This window comes from Mirounga angustirostris, unplaced genomic scaffold (assembly GCF_029215605.1).
Source record: "Mirounga angustirostris isolate CCGP_5_RB_7025 unplaced genomic scaffold, mMirAng1.0.hap1 SCAF_8, whole genome shotgun sequence".
Classification (NCBI taxonomy): domain Eukaryota; kingdom Metazoa; phylum Chordata; class Mammalia; order Carnivora; family Phocidae; genus Mirounga; species Mirounga angustirostris.
In genome coordinates this window covers 96,243,613-96,264,962 of record NW_026991716.1, presented here as the reverse complement: position 1 = coordinate 96,264,962, position 21,350 = coordinate 96,243,613, and the positions used below count along the sequence as shown (strand labels likewise).

The following is a 21,350-nucleotide window of genomic DNA, read 5'->3' as shown; positions in this document are numbered from 1 at the left end:
GATTTAGGATTATTATGTCTTCTTGGTGAGGTGGCCTCTTTATCCCAAGCAGGATTCCTTGTTATGAAATCTTCCTTGTTTGTTTTTAATATAGCCATTCCACCTTTTTTAAATTAGTGTTTACAGGAAACATCAAGAATTTGAAGGGCCTGAAATTTTACCTTCTTGAAAGCTGTCAGGTTAACTTGCCACAAATTTTCATAGATGCTGGCAGTAGACATGAGATTCCTGGATCTCCATTTTATTGACTATTAATAAGGTGGAACTGCAGATGGGAGATGGTTGCAGGTAAAGTACTGAGAAGTCTGTTCAAAAACTGCTACCACAAAGAGACCCATGGGGAATTGTCTCCTAGCATATCTTTTTTTTCATCCGTTTACTTTCAACCCATTTATACTTTTATATGGGTTTCTTGTAGAAAGCATATAGCATATAGTTGGGCTTACTCATTTAGTCTAATAATCTGTCTTTTCATTGGTGTGTTAAGATTGTTTATGTTTAATTAGTAATACGGTTGGACTAAAAATCTACCACTGCTAGCTGTTTTCTATTATTGTCCTTTGCTTCGTTTTTCCTCTTTTGGATTACTTGGATATTTTTTATTTCTTTTCTCTCCACTATTTGCTTATTTATTTATACCTTTTGAAATTAATTTAGTGGCAGCCCTAGGGTTTGAAATATACGTTTGCAACTAACCAAAGTCTTCCATCATATAACAGTACATAATTTCATATGTACTCTAAGGATTCCAAATTCTTCCTGTTTATCTTTTGTGCTTTTGTTATACGGTCTACTTTTATATATGCTATCAACATATAATATGTTGCTACTATTTTTGCTTTAGACAGTTATCTTTTAAGAGCAATTACAAATAGGGATGCCTGGGTGGCTCAGTTGGTTAAGCGTCTGCCTTCAGCCCGGGTCATGATCCCAGGGTCCTGGAATCAAGTCCCACATCAGGCTCCTTGCTTAGTGGGGAGCTGTTTCTCCCTCTGCCTGCTGCTCCCCTTGCTTATGCATTCTCTCTCTCTCTGTCTCACACATAAATAAATAAAATCTTTTTTTTTTTTTAAAGGCAATTAGAAATAAATAAATGAAGTTTTGTATTTACTTTCATTTATGTCAGTTCTAGTGTTGTTGATTTCTTTGTGTGGATCCAAGTTTCTGTCTGGTATTATATTCCATCTGTGTATTTTTATAAAATATTTTTGCTGAGGGGATGCCTGGGTGGCTCAGTCAGTTGAGCATCTACCTTTGGCTCAGGTCATGATCCCAAGGTCCTGGGATCGAGTCCCATGTTGGACTCCTTGCTCTGCGGGGAGCCTGCTTCTCCCTCTGCTTGCCGCTCCCCCTGCTTGTGCGCTCGCTGTCTCTCTCTCTCTCTGACAAATAAATAAAATCTTCAAGGGCGCCTGGGTGGCTCAGTTGGTTAAGCGACTGCCTTCGGCTCGGGTCATGATCCTGGAGTCCCGGGATCGAGTCCCACGTTGGGCTCCCTGCTCAGCAGGGAGTCTGCTTCTCCCTCTCCCGCTCCCCCCTCTTGTGCTCTTTCTCTCTCTCACTCTCTCTCTCAAATAAATAAATAAAATCTTTAAAAAAAAAAAAGAAAGAAAATCTTCAAAAAAATATTTTTGCTGAGTATAGAGTTGTGGATTGCCTTTTTTTTTCTTTTTCCTTTAAAAAGATACCACTCTTGGGCGCCTGGGTGGCTCAGTTGGGTAAGCGACTGCCTTCGGCTCAGGTCATGATCCTGGAGTCCCGGGATCGAGTCCCACATCGGGCTCCCTGCACAGCGGGGAGTCTGCTTCTCCCTCTGACCCTCCCCCCTCTCATGCTCTCTCTATCTCATTCTCTCTCTCAAATAAATAAATCTTAAAAAAAAAAAAAAGATACCACTCTTGTTGTCTGGCTCATGTAGTTTTGCTATAATTCTTATCTTTGATTCTCTGTAAAGTGTCTTTTTTTTTTCTTTTTTTTTCTTTGTATGATTTGCCTTTCCTTTTTTTTTTTTTTTTTAAGTTTTTATTATTTATTTGAGAGAGAGAGAAAGAGAGAATGAGCAGGTAGAGGGAGAGGGAGAAGCAGACTCCCAATGAGCAGAGAGCCTGACATGGGGCTCGATCCCAGGACCCTGGGATCATAACCTGAGCTGAAGGCAGACATTTAACAGAGCCACCCAGGTGCCCCGATTTGCCTTTACTTTTGAACATGATGTGCCTATTTGCTTTTGCTTGGTGCTCTCTGAACTGCTTGGTTCTGTGGTTTGGTATCTTTTATTTAATGAGGAAACCTCTCAGCCATTATCTCTTCATGTATTTCTTTTTAACTGTTTTCTCCTCTCTGTGTGATTTCAGTTAAATGGATGTGAGACCATAAGATACTGTCTCATAGCTCTTAAATGATTCATTATGGGTTTTGTCTTATTTTCCCCTACTCTTTTTTTTTCTGATATGAGATTTATCTTTTAGGGAGATTTCTTTGATAATAGTTGTTGCTATTCCTGAAGTATTGATATTTCAGAAGGTGAAGCTATAGTAGAAAGGCATGTATATATATATTTTTTTTTTTGGCATGTCCTGAGGGCTTTCAGATTATTAGTAGAAGTTAATAATAAGTTATGTCCCAACTAAAAAACAGTCTGATTAGATTTAAGGACCATGAGATATGGCCCAGGATTATGGCTATTGTTGTGGAGATAGAATTTAATGTAATAATTCAATCTAAAGTATGTTTAATTTTATGTTTTATATGTCTTATTTTTCTATGTTAATCACTTGAAATTCACTGGATTTTCATTCTGAATTATGCCTCAGTTATTGTAATAGTACATATTTAATTTGGCATAAAAATTAATTGTACAAATTATCAAGTAGCTTGACCCAGATATGTTTATTTTACTCACCTAGGACTATGTAGAATTAAATAGACATGAGAAAGACAAGAAATCAATATTAGTATTTTGTTTTTTTTGTGGTCTGTTAACTGAGAAGGTGTTTTGGAAGTGAAGATGGGATATGCCTTTTTTTTTTTTTTTTTAAAGATTTTATTTAGTTATTTATTTGTCGGGGAGAGAGAGCACAAGCAGGGGGAACGGCAGGCAGAGGGAGAAGCAGGCCCCCCACTGACCAAGGAGCCTGATGCAGGGCTTGATCCCAGGATTCTGGGATCATAACCTGAGCCTAAGGAAGACACTTAACCAACTGAGCCATCCAGGCATCCCAGTGGGATGCCTTTTATGAGACTGACGCGCTGCCTACAACGCTAAGGAGGCAGGTTGGGATGCCTTTTAAAGGAGAGGTCTTTTTATGCATGGAAGCTTCAAGATCACTAAAAATTAATAAACCAACTAATATAAATTAAACTTGGAAATTTCAAAGTGTGGGAAAGTTTTTTTGAGTACATATACTTTGAATTATCAAAAGTGATAAATGAGATCTCCCTAGTTTTGACAAAATTACATGGTAAATGAATAAAAAGGAATGTTACCTCAAAAGGAAAGTAAGATATGCTTCTAATTTTTTTCATTTACATCAATTGAGGTGTGTCAGATTTACTGAAGAATCTTTGGATATGTGTGATTCAAGAATCTAACTTTTAATTATTAAAAAAAAAAAATCCTGACTTTTGAAACCTGAGGTTTAATGGGTATTAGTATAAAAAAAAAAAAAGATGTTAGGGGTGCCTGGGTGGCTCAGTCATTAAGCATCTGCCTTCGGCTCAGGTTGTGATCCTGGGCTCTGGGATCGAGCCCCGCATTGGCTCCCTGCTCAGCAGAGAGCCTGCTTCTCCCTCTCCCACTCCCCCTACTTGTGTTCTCTCTCGCTGTGTGTCTCTCTTTCAAATAAAATCTTTAAAGAAAATAAAAATTAAAAAAGATGTTAGGGGGAACTGGTTCGTTATAAGCATTTTTTATGTGAGCTCAGCTTTACCTAATAAGATTCCTTGTCATGATACCTTAAACTTTTTCATGGAAAGGAAAAATGTTTTGTTTGACCCGTGTTTCAGTAGCTGGCAGATTTTGAAATGGGGACATCTCCAAGTTGATAATGGACACTAGCCACATAAAAGGGCAAGGAGCCAAATGCATGAAACATTTTCTTTTTTGGCAGAAAGCTCCAGTATATGCAGATTCTTTTTAAAAATTGAAGTAAACCTGATCATGGGCAGTTTCTTGTTGAGTGTGTTGAACTCCCACCACAGCCCCGGCATGTAACTTGAGAATAGAGGGTCAAGCTTTTGTTGACAACTATGACACTTTCTGGCTCTACTTCTGCAATTGTAGAATCAGAACAGGGAATTGTTTTTCCTCTGATAAAAAGGAAGACTCTGAATTACTTAAATGCAATTGGAACCCTGATCCTACACATACATACACACACACATAAAAGTGCAGATGCGGGGTGCCTGGGTGGCTCAGTCGTTGGGCGTCTGCCTTCGGCTCAGGTCATGATCCCAGGGTCATGGGATCTAGCCCCGCATCGGGCTCCCTGCTTCGCAGGAAGCCTGCTTCTCCCTCTCCCACTTCCCCTGCTTGTGTTCCCTCTCTCGCTGTGTCTCCCTCTGTCAAATAAATAAATAAAACCTTTAAAAAAAAAAAAGTGCAGATGCATAGTGTTCTTTTATCCTGACATGTTTTTCTCAGTAATTATTCTTGGATACATTGTAGATCTTTGGTAAATATTTATGGAAAAAAATGAATTATTTCTTTATATATTGTCTTAAACAGATGACAAATCTTTACATGTAGATTGTGGACTTTCAAATCCATTCTCTGTGCATTTCCATTGTTACTACTTTAATTGAGGTCTCATTATATTTGCTTGGACCATCGTAATATTCTCTCAGCTTGTCTTTGAATTCCCTTCTTTTCAGATTCAGCCCTTATAATGTCACTAGTGATCTTTCTAAAACCCAGATTTTTTCCAAATGATGACATACAGTGGTACAGGAGAAACTACGTGAAAAATTGCTAATAACCTCAGTGTTAAAAAAATGAAGGATAGGGATGCCTGGGTGGCTCAGTCACTTAAGCGCCTGCCTTAGGCTCAGGTCATGATCTCAAGTCCTGGGATTGAGTCCCGCATCGGGCTCCTTGCTCAGCAGGAGCCTGCTTCTCCCTCTGACTGCCGCTTCCCCTGCTTGTGCTCTCTCTCCCTCTGACAAATAAATAAAATCTTTTTTTTTGAATCTTAAAAAAAAATTTTTTTTAAATGAAGGATAGTTACATCTATATGATGTATATGGTCATCAAAAATCTGACTAAGAAATAATATAAAGGGAAAGTGTTCACTTGCCTGGCTAAGTGAAGAAAATATGCTTCAAAATAGTCTGTACAGTATGATCCTTCTGTTTAAGAGTGTATATAATATAAACATTAGAGAAATAATAAAACAATATGAAGGTGGTAGATTTAAGTAATGTTTTTCTTTTTTGTGCTTTTTTATATCTTATAAAAGCAGGTATTACTTTATAACTAGGGGGAGAATTAATAAAACATATAATCTATTCATATAATCTTCTCTTTGAAAGCCATTATGAGCGTCCCATATTCTACAGGGGTATTTCCCAAAAAATAGTCCATGGATATGCCTGTTTGAGAATCACCTGGGGTACTCATTAAAAATACAGATTCCTGAGGCCCATCCCAGACATATGCAGTTAAAACCTCTGGGGTTGTCTAGGAATGTGTACTTCTGGCAAGTGCCACCAATGATTCCTATATATTCTAAAGTTTTGAAACTGGCCTACAGTATAGAATAAAACTCTGGATGACTTTTCCATGATCTGATACCTCAGTGCCTTCCCAGCCTCATCTTATTCTTCCCCAGGCACTTTGCTCTTTAGTCTGAACTGCTTCCTCAGATGCATATCTCATGTCTCTGCATGTACTTTTAGCGTAAGGAAAGCAGGGACTCTGGCTGTCCTGGGTGTGGAGTGCTGGGGATAGTGTTGCCCCTCATTAAATGTTTGATGAATGAATGTATACCATTCCTCTGGATGAAATGACGATGTCCATTCAGTGAATTTTTCCTATTTTAAAATGTCCTGAGACATCACCTCTTGTGAAGTGCTTTTGACTTTGCTCAGAGTTAATTAATCCTTTGTGCCACCATTGTACTTTGTACTTCTGTTAGAGCTGTTATCACACTGACATGCAAGTTGTTGTTATTGACTTGTCTGACTTCCCTATTAGAGTGTAAGTTTCATGAGGGCAGATTAGTATGCTGCCAGTCTTTGTGTCCTCAGTGCTTGGTGCCTAGATATGCAATAAAAAGTGGTAGAAAAAAACTCATGATGGAAGGACAAATATTCTATGATTCCACTTATGTGAGGTATGTAGAATAGTAATATTCATAGAGAAAGAAAGTAAATGAGTGGTTATCAGGGGCTGGGGAAGGGATAAATGGGGATTTATTGTTAAATGGGTGCAGAGTTTCAGTTTGGGATGGTGAAAATGTTCTAGAGATGGATGGTGATAATGGTTACACAATAGTGTGAATGTGCTTATTATTATCACTGACTTGTATGCTCAAAAAGTTAAAATGGTAAGTTTTATGTATATTGTAACACACACACAAACCACCTCATGAAGGTGAAGACCTTGGTTATTCACTCAGCTTTGTTCTCTACAGTTCCTAACATTGTTTTGTTTCATTGTTTAATTGTGTTTTCTTTTGATTTTAAAGATGTTTGAAATTAAGTCAAATGTATCGAGAAAGCCCATAGGAAATTCTATAACAAGTCAACAGAATTTATAAAGAGGAAAACCTAGCATATTGCTTTTTAAAAATCACATATTTAAAGAAAATATATTACAAATAGTAATTAAAATTGAAGTGGCTGTCACCTACTACAAACCAGATAGTGGTGAAACAGAAGCAATATGGATCTTCAATCATGGAACTTCAAATTTGATATGGTCAAAGGATCTTTTTTTTTTTCCTTGCTTAGAATTGTCTCCTTACTCAAGTCCAGGGTGATTGGCAAGCAGTACATTGAGTACCTTGGCAGTATCCTAAGTGGTTTTTGTAGATGAGCTCCTTTGAGTTGCTTGCATCTCCATAAAGTAATGATGATTCTGTGTTTCCATAACAATCATATATGCTATTTAATACTGTTCACTTGGAGCTATTGCAAACCTAGTCTGTGTGTGGTGTGTGTGTGTGCGCGCACACATTCCTTCTAGTACAGTGGTTCTTTTTGATTCAGTTTGCAAAATAATTTTTTTTTAAGGCAGGGGGACAGAGGGAGAGGGAGAGAGAGAATCTTAAGCAGGTTCCACACCCACCACAGAGCCTGATGCGGGGTTCGATCTCACAGCCCTGAGATCAGGACCTGAGCTGAAACCAAGAGTCAGTCGCTTAACTGAATGTGCCACCCAGGCGCCCTAAAGATTTTTTATTTTTAAGTAATATCTACATCCAATGTGGGGCTTGACCTCACAATCCTGAGATCAAGAGTCACATGCTCTACCGACTCAGCAAACCCGGCACTCCACAAAATAATTTCTTTGGGAGAAATTTAAAAGGTAGATTTGGGGACTTTGCACATAGAGTTTCTGGCAGAGAAAGTCTGGGATGCTTCTGATTTAGGTAGTCCTTAGAACATAATGAAAGAAATACTATTACAATGAAACCTATTTTGGACTGGTCAAGGTCTCTTAGAAGCAAATTATTCTCTTGGGGCGCCTGGGTGGCTCAGTTGGTTAAGCGTGTGCCTTCGGCTCAGGTCATGATCCCAGGGTCCTGGGATCGAGTCCCACATCAGGCTCCCTGCTCAAGCAGTGGGGAGTCTGCTTCTCCCTCTACCCTTCCCCCCTGCTCGTGATCTCCCTCTCTCTCACTCAAATAAATAACAAATTATTCTCATTTTTGGAATCTAATAAAAATGGCATATTTCTTCTTATGACTCCATCATTTCTATCAGCTCCCTGTTCTTTCTTGTCAATGATTGCCACATCTCTTCTTTCCTACCTACTGCCATTTTCTGTCAGGCATTGAGAAATCCTGGGGAGTAACAGGTAGGATCATTCTCTTCTTTTTCCTTAATCAGTTTTATTGAGGTATAACTTACATACAACAAAATTGACCAATTTTAAGTATACAAATAGATGAATTTTGGCAAATGTATCAATCCTGTAACCACCATAACCACAATCATGATAATATAGAACACTTCTATTACCCTAAAAAGTTTCCTTGTGTCCCTTTCAATCAAACCTCCCTCCCCACCTCCAGCAACCACTGATCTGCTTTGTCACTATAATTACTATATAATTACAATATACAATATAATAACTATAGTTTTGCCTTTTCCAAAATTTCATGTAAATGGAATCATACAATATGTAGTCATTTGTGCCTTCATATTCTTGCATGTATGAGTAGTGTATTCCTTTATATTGCTAAGTCATATTCCATCATAGGGATATACCATTCACTAGGACCTGGACTTTCAGATTGTTTCTGTTTTGGACTATTATGAATAAAGCTGCTGTGAGCAGTCATGTACAAGTCTTTGTGTGAATGTATATTTTCATTTCTCTTACAGATACTTAGGGATAGGATTGCCGGGTCATATATTTAGTTTACTTCATAAGAAACCACCAAACGCTTTTCCAAAAGAGCTGTGCCATTTTGCATTACCTCCAACAGTGTATGGAAGTTCCAATTTCTCCGTAGTCTCAACATTTGGTTCCAGTTTAGTCTTTTTTAAATTGTATCCCCTCTAGTGGGAATGTAATGATACCTCCTTGTTTTAATTTTTATTTCTAAGGACCAAGGTTACTGAACATCTTTTCATGTGCTTATGTGCCATTCACATATCTACTCTGGTGAAGTACCTATTTAATAATATTTTTCCTACAAAAAAAAGATTAAGTTTTCCTTCTGTCCAGCACCAGTACCCCCTTGGCCTCCCCACCTGCCCCAGATTCCATTCCTTGGCCCTGTTCTCTTTTTCTCTGTGTTCTTACGCTTAGAACTTCCCAAACTCTCAGCTCAGGCCCAGGCATTTCCTTATTGTTCATGTAGAACTATGAATCTCTATTATCGTATATGGGAATTCTTTGTGGTTCCATCCTTTCTACAGTGCTGCTTATAACCCATGTGGGATAAATTTAATGGTTTCTCTGGCTCTTTCTCTTGTGAGCTGACTAGTTTATAGTTAATACCTTATTCTCCTCTTGAGCACTCTTAAGATTTATGGAATGAATACTCTCCTATCCCCCTTTTTAAACTTAGTCGTTCTACCCAGGAGATGCTATCTTAGCTTTCTTGGGTGTATTAGCTTCTACATAACACAGATTGGTTGGTTTTCTTTCCCAGCGAAAACAACATAAGCAACAGATTGAGCAGAGGCAGATATGAGAACCCAGCTTTCTCTTAGTAAGCCAGACAGTAGAGAGATTTACAAAAATGTAAAACAGTTTCTATCTTCGTACCATTTTTTTCTTTTGAAAAACGAAATGTTATTCATGTTAACATGTAATAGGTTTAATATTTTTAATGAATGAAAATGTTAGTACTTTATATATTTCTCAGTTTTAATTTCTAATATGGTAAATTTTCATAGACATTACCCAGATAAGCAAAATTCTTTGGGGTCCTCCATAACTTTTAAGAGTGAAAAGTAGGGCGCCTGGGTGGCTCAGTCGTTAAGCGTCTGCCTTCGGCTCAGGTCAGGATCCCAGGGTCCTGGGATCGAGTCCCACATCGGGCTCCCTGCTCTGCGGGAAGCCTGCTTCTCCCTCTCCCACTCCCCCTGCTTGTGTTCCTGCTCTCACTGTCTCTCTCTCTGTCAAATAAATAAATAAAATCTTTAAAAAAAAAAAAAAAAAAGTGAAAAGTAGTCCTGAGACCAAAAGTTTTGAGAACTGCAATAGCCAGTGTTTATTAAGCACTTACTACATGCCAAAGTACTTTACATGTTTTAACTCATTTAATTCTCAAAACAGCCCTGTTACATAGGTACTACTATTATCTCCAGTTTACTAATGAGGAAACTAAGGCAGAGAGATATTAAGTAACCTCTCCAAGTTCAAATAGTAAATAGAGAAGCTGGGATTCAGACTTAGTCTGGTCCTTTTCAGAATTTCAGCCTCTTAACATTCTCCTTTCCAGTATACAGTTAATCATGAATTCCTATGATTTCTTCCTTTAAAATATTCTCAGTTCTCTCTTTTCTTACTATCACATCCTAATCCTGGTCCTTCTTTCTTAGAGGTAACCGCTTCTAGCTGTGTTACTTGTCAGCCATTGTCAGATTTATAGCCAAATATACAGCTTTTCTCATTTCTTTCCTCCTCTCCGTAATCTGTTATAGCTTACTCTTATGCACTACTTTAAGCCCATACTGTCTTTTCCTTTCTTTTTTTTTTTTTTTGTAATTTTATATAGCACTTATCCTCCACCTTGAGGACTCAAATTACACATGTATGAGTCTGCTTAAAGTTGTTGCATGTGGGTTCCTAATGTTTTGATCATTTTTTTTCAGGTTTATTTTGTGCCTCATTTTGGGTAATTTCTATTGCTGCTCTCAAATTCTTAATCTTTAATTCTGGCATTTCTAATGTTCTATTAATTCCATCCATTGTATTTTTCATCTCAAACATTTATTTTTCATCTCTGGTAAGATGAAAATTTTGATTCAACTTCTTTTTATATTGTCCACATCTCTGCTTAACATGTCCAAGCATTCCTCCACTCTCTTCAACATACAGGTTATAAGAATTATCTTGATATCTTTGCTGATTCCAATATGTATCAGTTCTTGGCTTGTTTCTTTTGCTGCTTTTTCTCCTCATTATGGGCCATATTTTTCTATTTCTTTTCATGCCTAATAATTTTTTATCAGATGCCAGACATTAGGAATTTAATATTGAGTTTGGGATATTTTGTATTTCTAGAAATATTCTTGAGTTTTATTCTGGGATACTTATTTGGAAATCGTTTGACACTTTCAATGCTATATTTATGCTTGTTCAGGTGGAACCAGAGCAAACTTTATCCAGGGTTCATTTTGCTCCATTACTGAGGCAATAACCTTATGATTATTCTGTCTGATGTCCTTTGAAGTATGAGATTTTTTTTTTTCCTTTCTGGATGAAACAAATTATTCGTGCCACTGTCTGACCCCTGAAATTGTTCCCTCTGCTCCTTTTAGTTCTTCTCCTGCTTTGGGTGGATTCCTCACAAGCATGTGCTGATATTACTCAGTAAAGTCTTCAGGGGGCCTTCTGCAGATCTCCTGTCTCTCTGCAACTGTCTCCTCTGTGGTACTCTACCAGGCATATGACAGCAAGCTTGGACTCATACTTCCTCATCTCAGGGAGATTGCTGAGCTCCACCTGACTTCTTTCTCCCTCTGCTCCCTGGAAGCTCTCTCTAAGCAGGGAGCTGTTCTAAGAGGGCTCACTTTGTTTCCCTTCTGTCAAGGATTACTCTCCTATACCAGCCATTGTCTTATGTCTGTTTCATGTGTTGTTTTTTTTCTGTTTTTTTTTGTTGTTGTTTTTCAGGCAGGAGGGTAAATCTGTTCCCTATTACTCCATGTAGACTGGAATCCCTGTCTATTAATTTTTTTAAAATTCAGCTCAAATATTAACTCCTCTCCAAAATGTTTCATAATCCATTTTCTAGGCAGGAATCATTTAACTGCAAAGAACAGAAGCCCTTTCAAAGAAGTTCTAATAAAAAGGAGATTTATTATTATAATACAGAGAAATTGCTCAGATCTTCACTGCATGGTTCAAACAGGTCTGTCTTCTCTTCCATTCTCTTCTCCACACACCAGTCTTCTCTGCAGGGTTCTTTCCACCTGCCTTTGACTCTCACTTGCCATGGTATTAACTCTGGCTTTAACTCAACATGACCTTTCAGCTCCAATCCTTATACTGTGTAATCAGATTATCTATTTATGTAAATGGCCTCAAGGAGCCAGAAAATTAGTATTAATCTTGGGTAAACAGAGTTCAATAGTGACATGACCATGATTAATATTACAATTACAGTTTTTTAAATGAAAAAAAATTTAAAAATAAGTATTTTGTGTGAGAAATACCAACTTATAAATCTAACTAGGAAGTTAGTCTCAAATAACATTCAGTAAACACTGTGTTTGTAACAAGATAGCTCAGACATTTTGCTTATGTTTTTAGATTAAATAATATGATTCATCTACAAACATTTTCAGAGCATATATTATGTACCAGACATTGTCCAAGATGAGTGATACAAAGGAGCTTGTATTATAAAGCCCAGAGAACCAAATTCAGCCCCACCACCTGTTTTTCTAAGAAAAGTTTTATTGGATCACAGCCCCTTCCATTCATTTCTGTATTATCAACAAGAGAGTCTATGGCCCACAAAACCTAAAAATTTTCTGTTTGTCCTATTAGGGAAAAAGTTGGCCAACCTGTGGTATTAGGTGATTGTAAATATTTTTTAACATCAGATGTTTGATTTCTTTTTGCAGTGTCAAGACCTTCTTTATCAGGTCTTAGACTTTGACCAGAATGAATATTTAGAAGTTAAATTATTTTCCCAAAGTCCTGACATTAGACACTGGAAGTTCTTGCTTTCTTTCTCTCGCCATCCCCCCTTTTTTTAAGAAGTTCTTGGTTTCATTCATGAAGACCATAGGATTGTTTTTTCTCAATTTCTGGTTGGATTTGAAATCTCTCATATGAGGGCATCTGGGTTTACTGGTAATTCAGAACACATGCGGTATGGTATTTGGCAAGAGGTTAAAGGCCAAGTTGCAACCACCCACATAACAATCTTTTGCCAAACCATCAAGTGTTTTCTGTAATTTTAGCAATAAAAACAGATTTTTTTTTCTCTCGTTCTATATTAACACAAAAACTAATATGCTTTGAGATGGTTGGTATAGTTGAAAATTAACTTGTTTTCAAATATGAAAATTAACACAGAAACTCAGGGAATACTATCTAAGTGTATATGTGCTTGTGAGGTTAGTAATCAGTATATAGTTCCTTTGTGTTTATGGTTGCCATTAGTTAAGATAAAGAAGTCTTATACAGATTTGCATGAAGTTATTCACTCTTCAGGTCTCTGCTACTATAAAAATAGATCTGTTATTCATTTTTAATATGTGCCTCTTTAAAATGTCATAGCCACTAATCTCAGTATCAAATGCTGGATTCTCCTCCTGCTCCACAGTGGGAGATTCCCACTGAAGAGAATTTAAGAAAGAAAAAGTAAAGAGTCCCTTTGATTTGGGGAGTTTTTATAACTAGGTTAACCATTCATCCCAGTTTGCTTGGGATGTTCTGAATTTATACAAGCATAATTATTAATAGTGCCCCCCTTTATTCTGAAAAATCCCAGTTTAGATGACAGATTAAATGGTCGCCCTATTTATAATCATGTTGACCATTGAGCAGCTGGATCTGCTTTAAAATTTAGCATTTAACCAGCTTCTGCATTTATTCTGATTCTAAATTTAACAGGAGAGCTGGTGATTGATGACTGCAAGACAGCACAGTTGTTAAAGTGAAATTTAACTTGTAAACAGGCTTATCTGATAGTAGGAAGCTAGATTATGTGTGTCTTTAAGGCTCAAAATAATTTGAATCCCTACTGTTAAAAATGAACTTACTGTGTAGTGTTTAGGGATTCCTCAATCTCTTTTCCAGTCTGCTTCTCTATGCTTTTCTTTTCTCATTTTTCTCTCTTTACCATGAACGCTATTTTTCCACCCCACTCATATACACTTGGATTTTCCTGAATATATCCTACACCACTTTTTCTAACTCCCATACCTTTCTTACATTATTCCTTCTATTTTATTTCTTGCTTTACCTTTTTCCTATCTATGCCTATTAAATTCCTGACTATCCTTTAAAGCCCAGTGGAAATATCACTTCTATGAAACCTTTTTTGCCACATCCCCATTCTAAGTCTCTTTTCTCTAGGTTCCCTAAGCATTTTGTTTCCATCTCTGTTATGTGTTATATATAACTTGGTGCCCCAGCCCTATCCCCAGCTAGAGATGGGGCAAGAGACTGTATTTAATTCATTTTAAAATCACATTACCAGGGTGGTCAGGTGGCTCAGTCGGTTAAGCGATTAAGTCTCTGCCTTCAGCTTGGGTCATCATCCCGGGGTCCTGGGGTCAAGCCCATGAGTTGGGCTCCCTACCTATCAGGGAGTCTGCTTCTCCCTCTCCTTCTGTCCCTCCCCACCACTCATGCTCTCTCTAATAAATAAAATCTTTTTAAAAAATAAAATCACATTACCTATACAAAACCATTTATATACTAGGTATTCAGTAAAAATGTATGGTTGGTTGTTGGCTTATTCTCCTTATTTCTTTAGAACAACTAGGCCAGAAGATTTTTTTTTTTTTTTTTTTTTTAAGATTTCATTCATTTATTTGACAAGAGAGACACAGCGAGAGAGGGAACACAAGCAGGGGGAGTGGTAGAGGGAGAAGCAGGCTTCCCGCAGAGCAGGGAGCCTGATGCAGGGCTCAATCCCAGGACCCTGGAATCATGACCTGAGCCGAAGGCAGACGCTTAACGACTGAGCCACCCAGCGCCCCTAGGCCAGAAAATATTTTTAAAAGATAACTTTCTTTGTAAGCTTTGTAAGGGTAACTTTAATAATCCAGTTTCTAAGCTTATTTACTATCTTTGTCTTTATTTTACCTGCATTGTTGTTAACACTTTTTTTTCTTCAGATAGAAGTATATTCTCATTGACACTTTAACTGGGACCAAAAGTTTCTATTTTTCCTTCCCTTCCTAAGGATTTTGCCATGTTCCAAGAGCTTCTTAGGTTCTTTTCCCATTGCCATCTTATCTTTAGTTAATTCTTGAAGATGATGAGATGATCAGTTGCCTCACCACCTACATTAGTTCTCTGGATTAATCATTGCCTTCCACAAATCCTTATTTTGGCCACTATATTTTTAAGGAAGAAGTAGAATGAAAAGTATTAAGGAGTTCAGGAAAGTATACCTTAAACATTAACCTACTTTGTACAATTTTTCTAATGGCACAAAAGAAAAATGAGCAGGTGACATTACAGCCCTGGCATTTCTTTTTCTTTCAAATAAGTCTGATTTCATTAGACTCGTGGTCAAGCTCTTTGGGCACGTTATCTTGCCCAAATTTTTATTTTGTTTGGATGAAAACAGAAATGCACAGGAATTTTCAAAACCTAAAACCAAAAGGTGAAGCCAAATGCTAAACAGCTGTCTTTGCCATAGCTGTTTGATATAGTGACTGGGAATTGGGAAGTTTTGTTATAGAATTGTATTCAGTGCTCTGATCGCATCTTAAACCTTTTGTTTTCTTCACTCCAAATAATTAGCATTTTATTTCACATAAATTATGAGCTAAGGATTGTGACTTGTAAATGAAATAGGATAAGTCAGTTGGTCTCATCTACCTTATTTGTGTTATAGACTAAGTTCTTGGGTCATCGTATATATGGTAGATTAAGTCTAAAGTTAGTCTGTTCTCACATTAGGAAAGTTAGGATAATCACCCCTAACTTGTAGGAGCATTTCAAATTAATGTAGCATCTACAGGTGCTTGGTACTTGAAGGTACGCTTTATATTTCACCATGTTCTTGTGAGATGGATGTTGTTTTGGAATACATGAGAACTCTAGAAACCTATTAGAGGGGAGCCTTATAGTGGGGCTTACATCAAATATAACAGATCCATAGGTTTGTTCATACTTTTGAGGAAGAGATCTCAAACTCTCTGTTACTTCCTCTGTTACTTCATCTTCAGGAAGTTCATCTAGATTGGGCCAAAACACAGGGTATGTATGTATGGGGCAGTAGGGGAGGTGGTGGGACAACACAGCCTAATGGCAATCTCACCCTTGGTGTTCTACTTTTGGCCCTTCAGTCTATGGCAATGACTCAAGGTCACCTTGAAGGGTGCTGTCATAAACTTTCATCATGAGGGGTAAGTAGTAGCATTTCATAGTACAGAAAAATTATCCTTAGGTCAGAATTACTAAGTTAATTGTGGTTTGAGAAGGAGCTTAAAGATTATGGGTTGAAGAAAAACCGTCTTTTATGTTATGTTTTAAAGAGAGAGAGAGATCGATATATTTTCTAAATAGGGAATTAGAATTGGATGATTTGACAGACTTGAGTAGAGACTCAAAAGGCTAAAAATTGCCTAGAAATGCTAGAATTAGGAGAGTACTCCTCTTGGTAGTTTTGTAAGTTTAATAAACTGAAGAAATTAATGAATGTATAAATTACTTTCATTGAAGGTTGATTATAAGGTAAATGTTTTAAGAGATATTTAAGAAATGCTAGGTAAACTTGAAATCAGCATTGGCAGAAGTAAGGATTAGGAAGGAGTATGGATTTATGGATTAAGGAAGAAATGGCACTGTTGTTAACTGTACAGATATTCTTAAAGATTTAAAAATATTTGCATTTGATTCAGTAACCTTTTAATTTTGGATATTTTTCATTTCCTACTAAGAACTCATTGGGAAGCATCACAGTGGTGATTTTGAAAAATATTACATCTGTGATGTGATTATATGTAGGTAGTTCCTTATACATCACTAAATTTATATGATAAAAATATATCCCTGGAGTTTTTGTTATTTTTATTTTTTATTTTTTAAAGATTTGTTTTAGAGAGTGCTTATGAATGAGTGGAAGGGGCAGAGGAAAAGGGTGAGGGAGAGAATCTCAAGCAGACTCCCCGCTGAGCATGGAGCCCAGCTCGCTCTCAATGTCATGACCCTGAGATCATGACCTGAGCTGAAATCAAAGAGTCAGATGCTTAACCAACTGAGCCACCCAGGCACCCCAGTTGTTATTTTTAAAATTTGTTTGAGTGGTGCTTTGGTAAAATGAAAAGAACACCAAAATAAGAATCAAGGGTTTATAATACTTCTGGTTCTGAGGTCCTTGGAATTCTTCTCATCCAGTTAACTCTATGACTTTAGGTACTCTGAATCTCTTATCTCATATGTAAAATGGGTAAACAAACTGACATATCTATACAAGGAGTTACTATGGGACAACAAAAAGGAATGAACTACTGATACATGTGACATCCTGGATGAACATTAAAATCACAGTGCTGGGCAAAATTCAGGCACAAAAGAATATGCCATTTTTATGAAGTGCTAGACAAAACTATTGTGAAAAATCAGAACAATGATTGCCTCAGAGGAGGTGGGGACTGACTGAAAAGCAGCAAAAGGGAATTTTGGAGGTGATGAAAATGGGAAATGTTCCATAACTTAATATACATTTGTCAAAATTAATAAAGTATAGTTAGTATTTGTGCATTTTATTATCTGGAAATTTTACCACTCCTCTCTGTGCCCACCCCACTTCCCCAACACCCCCCCCCCGCCCCGGAAAAGAACAGTAAACAAATACTGCGTGTCATCCTTGTGCAAGGGCCATGCTAATCTCTGTATCATTCCAATTTTAGTATATGTGCTGCCGAAGCAAGCACTAAACAAGTATTGAATTTTAGTATATGTGCTTTTCTCAATGGTAGTGGGTAGGAGTTCTGAAAATACTTTTTATGTTTTTTAGGATTGTGCAAACGAGTAAATACATTAAGGAAAATGGAAGCCAGGTTTCTCACTGTTGGATAAAAGAGAACATGGACATAGGGACAATTAGAATGTCTCTAGGGTGTTGGGTTGGAATTGGAGGTATAAGTATAGTTTTTATTATATACAGAGAAGGATGGTTGGATAGATAGAGAAATAAATATAGGGTGTGTGTATGTGTATAAATATGTAAATTTCCTAGTATGTGCTTAGAGGTTCTAGAAGTAATGATACCCCTGTAGCAATGAGCATAATTTGCATCCAGATCTTGATTTCTAAACAATATTCTCCACTAAAAGTAACCAAGACTCCCTTGAGAAAAGTACAAGATGAACCTGGAACATTTCTTGTTCCAGAAAATAAGTATTTTTAGGAAAGGAATGATGGAAATACATCAAAAAGACATTGAATTCTGGTTTCCACTCAGACATGAAAGAAATTAGAAGTCGCCATTCTTGAGGTCCTTATAGTAGAAACAAAGCTGAACAAACTAAAAAGCAACAGTTCTTCTTAGATCCATCAGAGAACTGAGATCACAGAGTAAACCAGTGCCCCCAAAACTGGAGAGACAGGCAAATACAAAGAATCACAGCTTGCTGGGAGCATAAACTAATGAAGCCAGGAACTGGTAGGAAAACTTAACTGTAATTCATGACCTGCCAGAAGCTGAGTGTGAACTAGCTTGATAGTTAAAAACTCTTGGGGGTCTAGTTTTAAGAGGGCTCCCACGCTCTTGTGAGTTTGTCTTCCACAGGCTCCACCAGGTTCTCACAGTTAAGATTGGGAGGCTGGGGGATTTCCTCATGCTTCCAGCAGGAGGGGAATAGTAACCATTTTGAAATAATGCTCATAGCATTCTGTTCTCTCCCTGCCTAAAAGGGAAACTACCAGAGCCTAACCAACTTGGGGAAACCAACTTCCTCTCTAGCCTTGCTGTCTCATCTGTGGCGGCAGGGCAGGGGTGGGGGGTGGGGGTGGAGCCAAGAGGCACTTTCAAAAGCCATAGCCAGGGATACAGACCCACTGAAAGACCCAGACCTCATCATGGGATTATGGAATACTTCCCTCACATTTTACCACTGCATCAATAGGGCTCCTGTGGAATAGAGGATTACAGATGAAAGAACTGTGAGGTTTGCACTTTGTTAAAGGAGTTTCTAGGGAAACCCAAAGACAACAAGGAAATTAGAGGAAATTTTAGCTTTTGATACCCATAGCTACAGTAAATACAGCCTAACTTCTAGTCAGATATGGCAGAGATTTTGGAATTGTCAGACTGGGAATTTAAAATAACTATGATCAATATGCTAAGGGCTCTAATGGAAAAAGTGGACAACATGTAAGAACAGATGGGTAATGTAAGCAGAGATTGAAATTCTAAGAATCAAAAGAAAATAATAGACATCAAAAGCACTGTAACAAGTAAAGAATGCCTTTTTTGGGCTCATCAGGAAAAGAGAGGAAGGAGCAAAAGAAATATTTGAAGTAATAATGGCTAAGAATTTTCCAAAATTAATGACAGACTCCAAACCACCAATCCAGGAAGCTCAGAGGACATCAAATATGACTAATACCAAATCTACACCTGGACCTATCATAGTCAAACTGCAGGAAACCAAAGACAAAGAGAAAATCTTGAAGGGAGCTAGAGGGGAAAAAAACACCTTACTTATAAAGGAAGAAGGCTAGGAATTATGTTGGACTTCCCTTCACAAACCATACAAGCAAGAAGAGAGTAGAGTGAAATGTTTAGTGTTGAAAGAAAAAAAATCACCAACCTAGAATTCTGTATACATTGAAATTATCTTCCAAAAGTGAAGGAAAAATAAAAACCACCTCAGACAAATAAAAATTGAAGGAACCTGTTGCCAATAAGAACTGTTACTTTGCAAGAAATGTTAAAAATAAGTTCTTCAGAGAAAAGGAAAGTTAGTGAAGGAATAAATGAAGGTAAAATAAAACCTCTTATTTTCTATCTTTACTGGATATAATAGATAATTTCAAAATAATGTATTGAGTGATTATGGATAAATGAAATTTGATAGCAATGTTACAAGGGGTAGGAGAGAGGAATTTGGAATTTACTACCCATGAAGTGCAGTAAAATGTTATTTGACAGTGGATGTAGATTAAATGTATACAGCAAACTCTAAAGCAACCACTAAAAAAATTCAGGTTTTTCTTTTAATACTTTAAAGATGGTGCTCCACTGACTTCTGGTTTGCATTGTTTTTGATAGGTTTGGCAGTATGTTTTTGTCCATTATTTTGGAATTCTAATTTTCATGATTTATAACTACTTTATTCAGGCCTCCATATAAGCAGTTTTATGCTTAGTAGAACTAAATGGCCATACCAGTCTGATACTATTGAGTAACTGAACATAGTCATAGAAAACTTCCATTTAATTCATATACAAAAGTTGTACAACATTTTTGAAGCGGATGGTTTGAAGGGTGGGAGGTGGCTATGCTGCTTCTACATTTTGACAGCAAATATTAAGTGCATGTGGTAGGTCAGTTTTACTGTTACTAAGTTTATTGTCGGAAAGTTTTATTGTCTGAAAAATTTCTTACATTGACAGTTCTTAATCTTATGTTTTTGGTAATGATCTCTTTAAGTAGAACATCTCTCTGTGATTTGACAACATATCTTAATGTGATTGAATGTTTAAAATACTATACTTAGTGCATCATTAAGTGGAAATAGAGATATATAAGTGGTTTGGGGGCTAATATTTATATTTCTCTCAATTTAGTCATAATTCTATAATGCAAATTCAGTAATTCATTTTAATGAATGCATTGTCTCTAATGGTATATTCAAAATTAGGTCTTCTCTTGGGGCACCTGGGTGGCTTAGTTGTTAAGCATCTGCCTTTGGTTCAGGTCATGATCCCAAGGTCCTGGGATTAAGCCCCGCATCGGGCTCCCTGCTCGGCGGGAAGCCTGCTTCTCCCTCTCCCACTCCCCCTGCTTGTGTTCCTGTTCTCACTATCTCTGTCAAATAAATAAATGAAGTCTTAAAAAAAAAAAATTAGGTCTTCTCATTAGAGACCTCCAAAATAAAACAATGAGTATGGATAGGCTAAAAAATTATGTAAGAGGTTTATTCAGGTACAATTTACAATTTGCCTATGCATCCATGTTGTAGAATGTATCAGTACTTCATTCCTTTTAATGGCTGAATAAGTATCCCATTGTATGGATATTCCACATTATATTTATTCATCAGTTGATGGGCATTTTAGTTATTACCACCTTTCGGCTATTATGAAAATGCTACTATAAGGTTCATGTACAAGTTTTTGTGTGGGTTTATATTTTCATTTATCTTGGGCATATAACTAGGAATAGAATTGCTGATCATATGATAACTTATTACTGAGTTGTAAGAGTTATTATAGATACAAGTTCCTTATCAAACATGATTTCTAAATAGTTTCTTTTATTTTGTGTTACCTTTTTACTTTCTTATAGATCAGTAAAATTTTAAGGTCTTTCAGTGTTCAGCTATCATAAAGAATGGTGGAACAGTTTACTAGATTTGCATTAATTTAATTACCTGTATCATTTTATTTTATTTATGTGTCTTTGAGGGAAAATTCAGGCATTTATATACAAATTTGACTGGAACTTTATCTTGATTAGCTATTAATACTGTTTTATATCACTGGAGGTGAATTTTCAGATAGTATTCAGATTGTTAATTTTACTTTAAGACCCTGAATTACTTACCTTTGAATTGAAATACCACATAGATTAACATGTGTG

The 21,350-nt window shown here is 36.9% G+C and overlaps 1 protein-coding gene and 1 pseudogene across 7 annotated transcripts in view; one reads left to right on the top strand and one right to left on the bottom strand.

Annotated features, from left to right (window-relative positions):
• The window catches only part of REV3L (REV3 like, DNA directed polymerase zeta catalytic subunit), a 182,120-nt gene that overhangs the window by 17,574 nt on the left and 143,196 nt on the right, over positions 1–21,350 (top strand). The gene's annotated exons all lie outside the window — the stretch shown is intronic.
• LOC123838040 (U6 spliceosomal RNA) lies at positions 17,376–17,475 on the bottom strand (annotated as a pseudogene).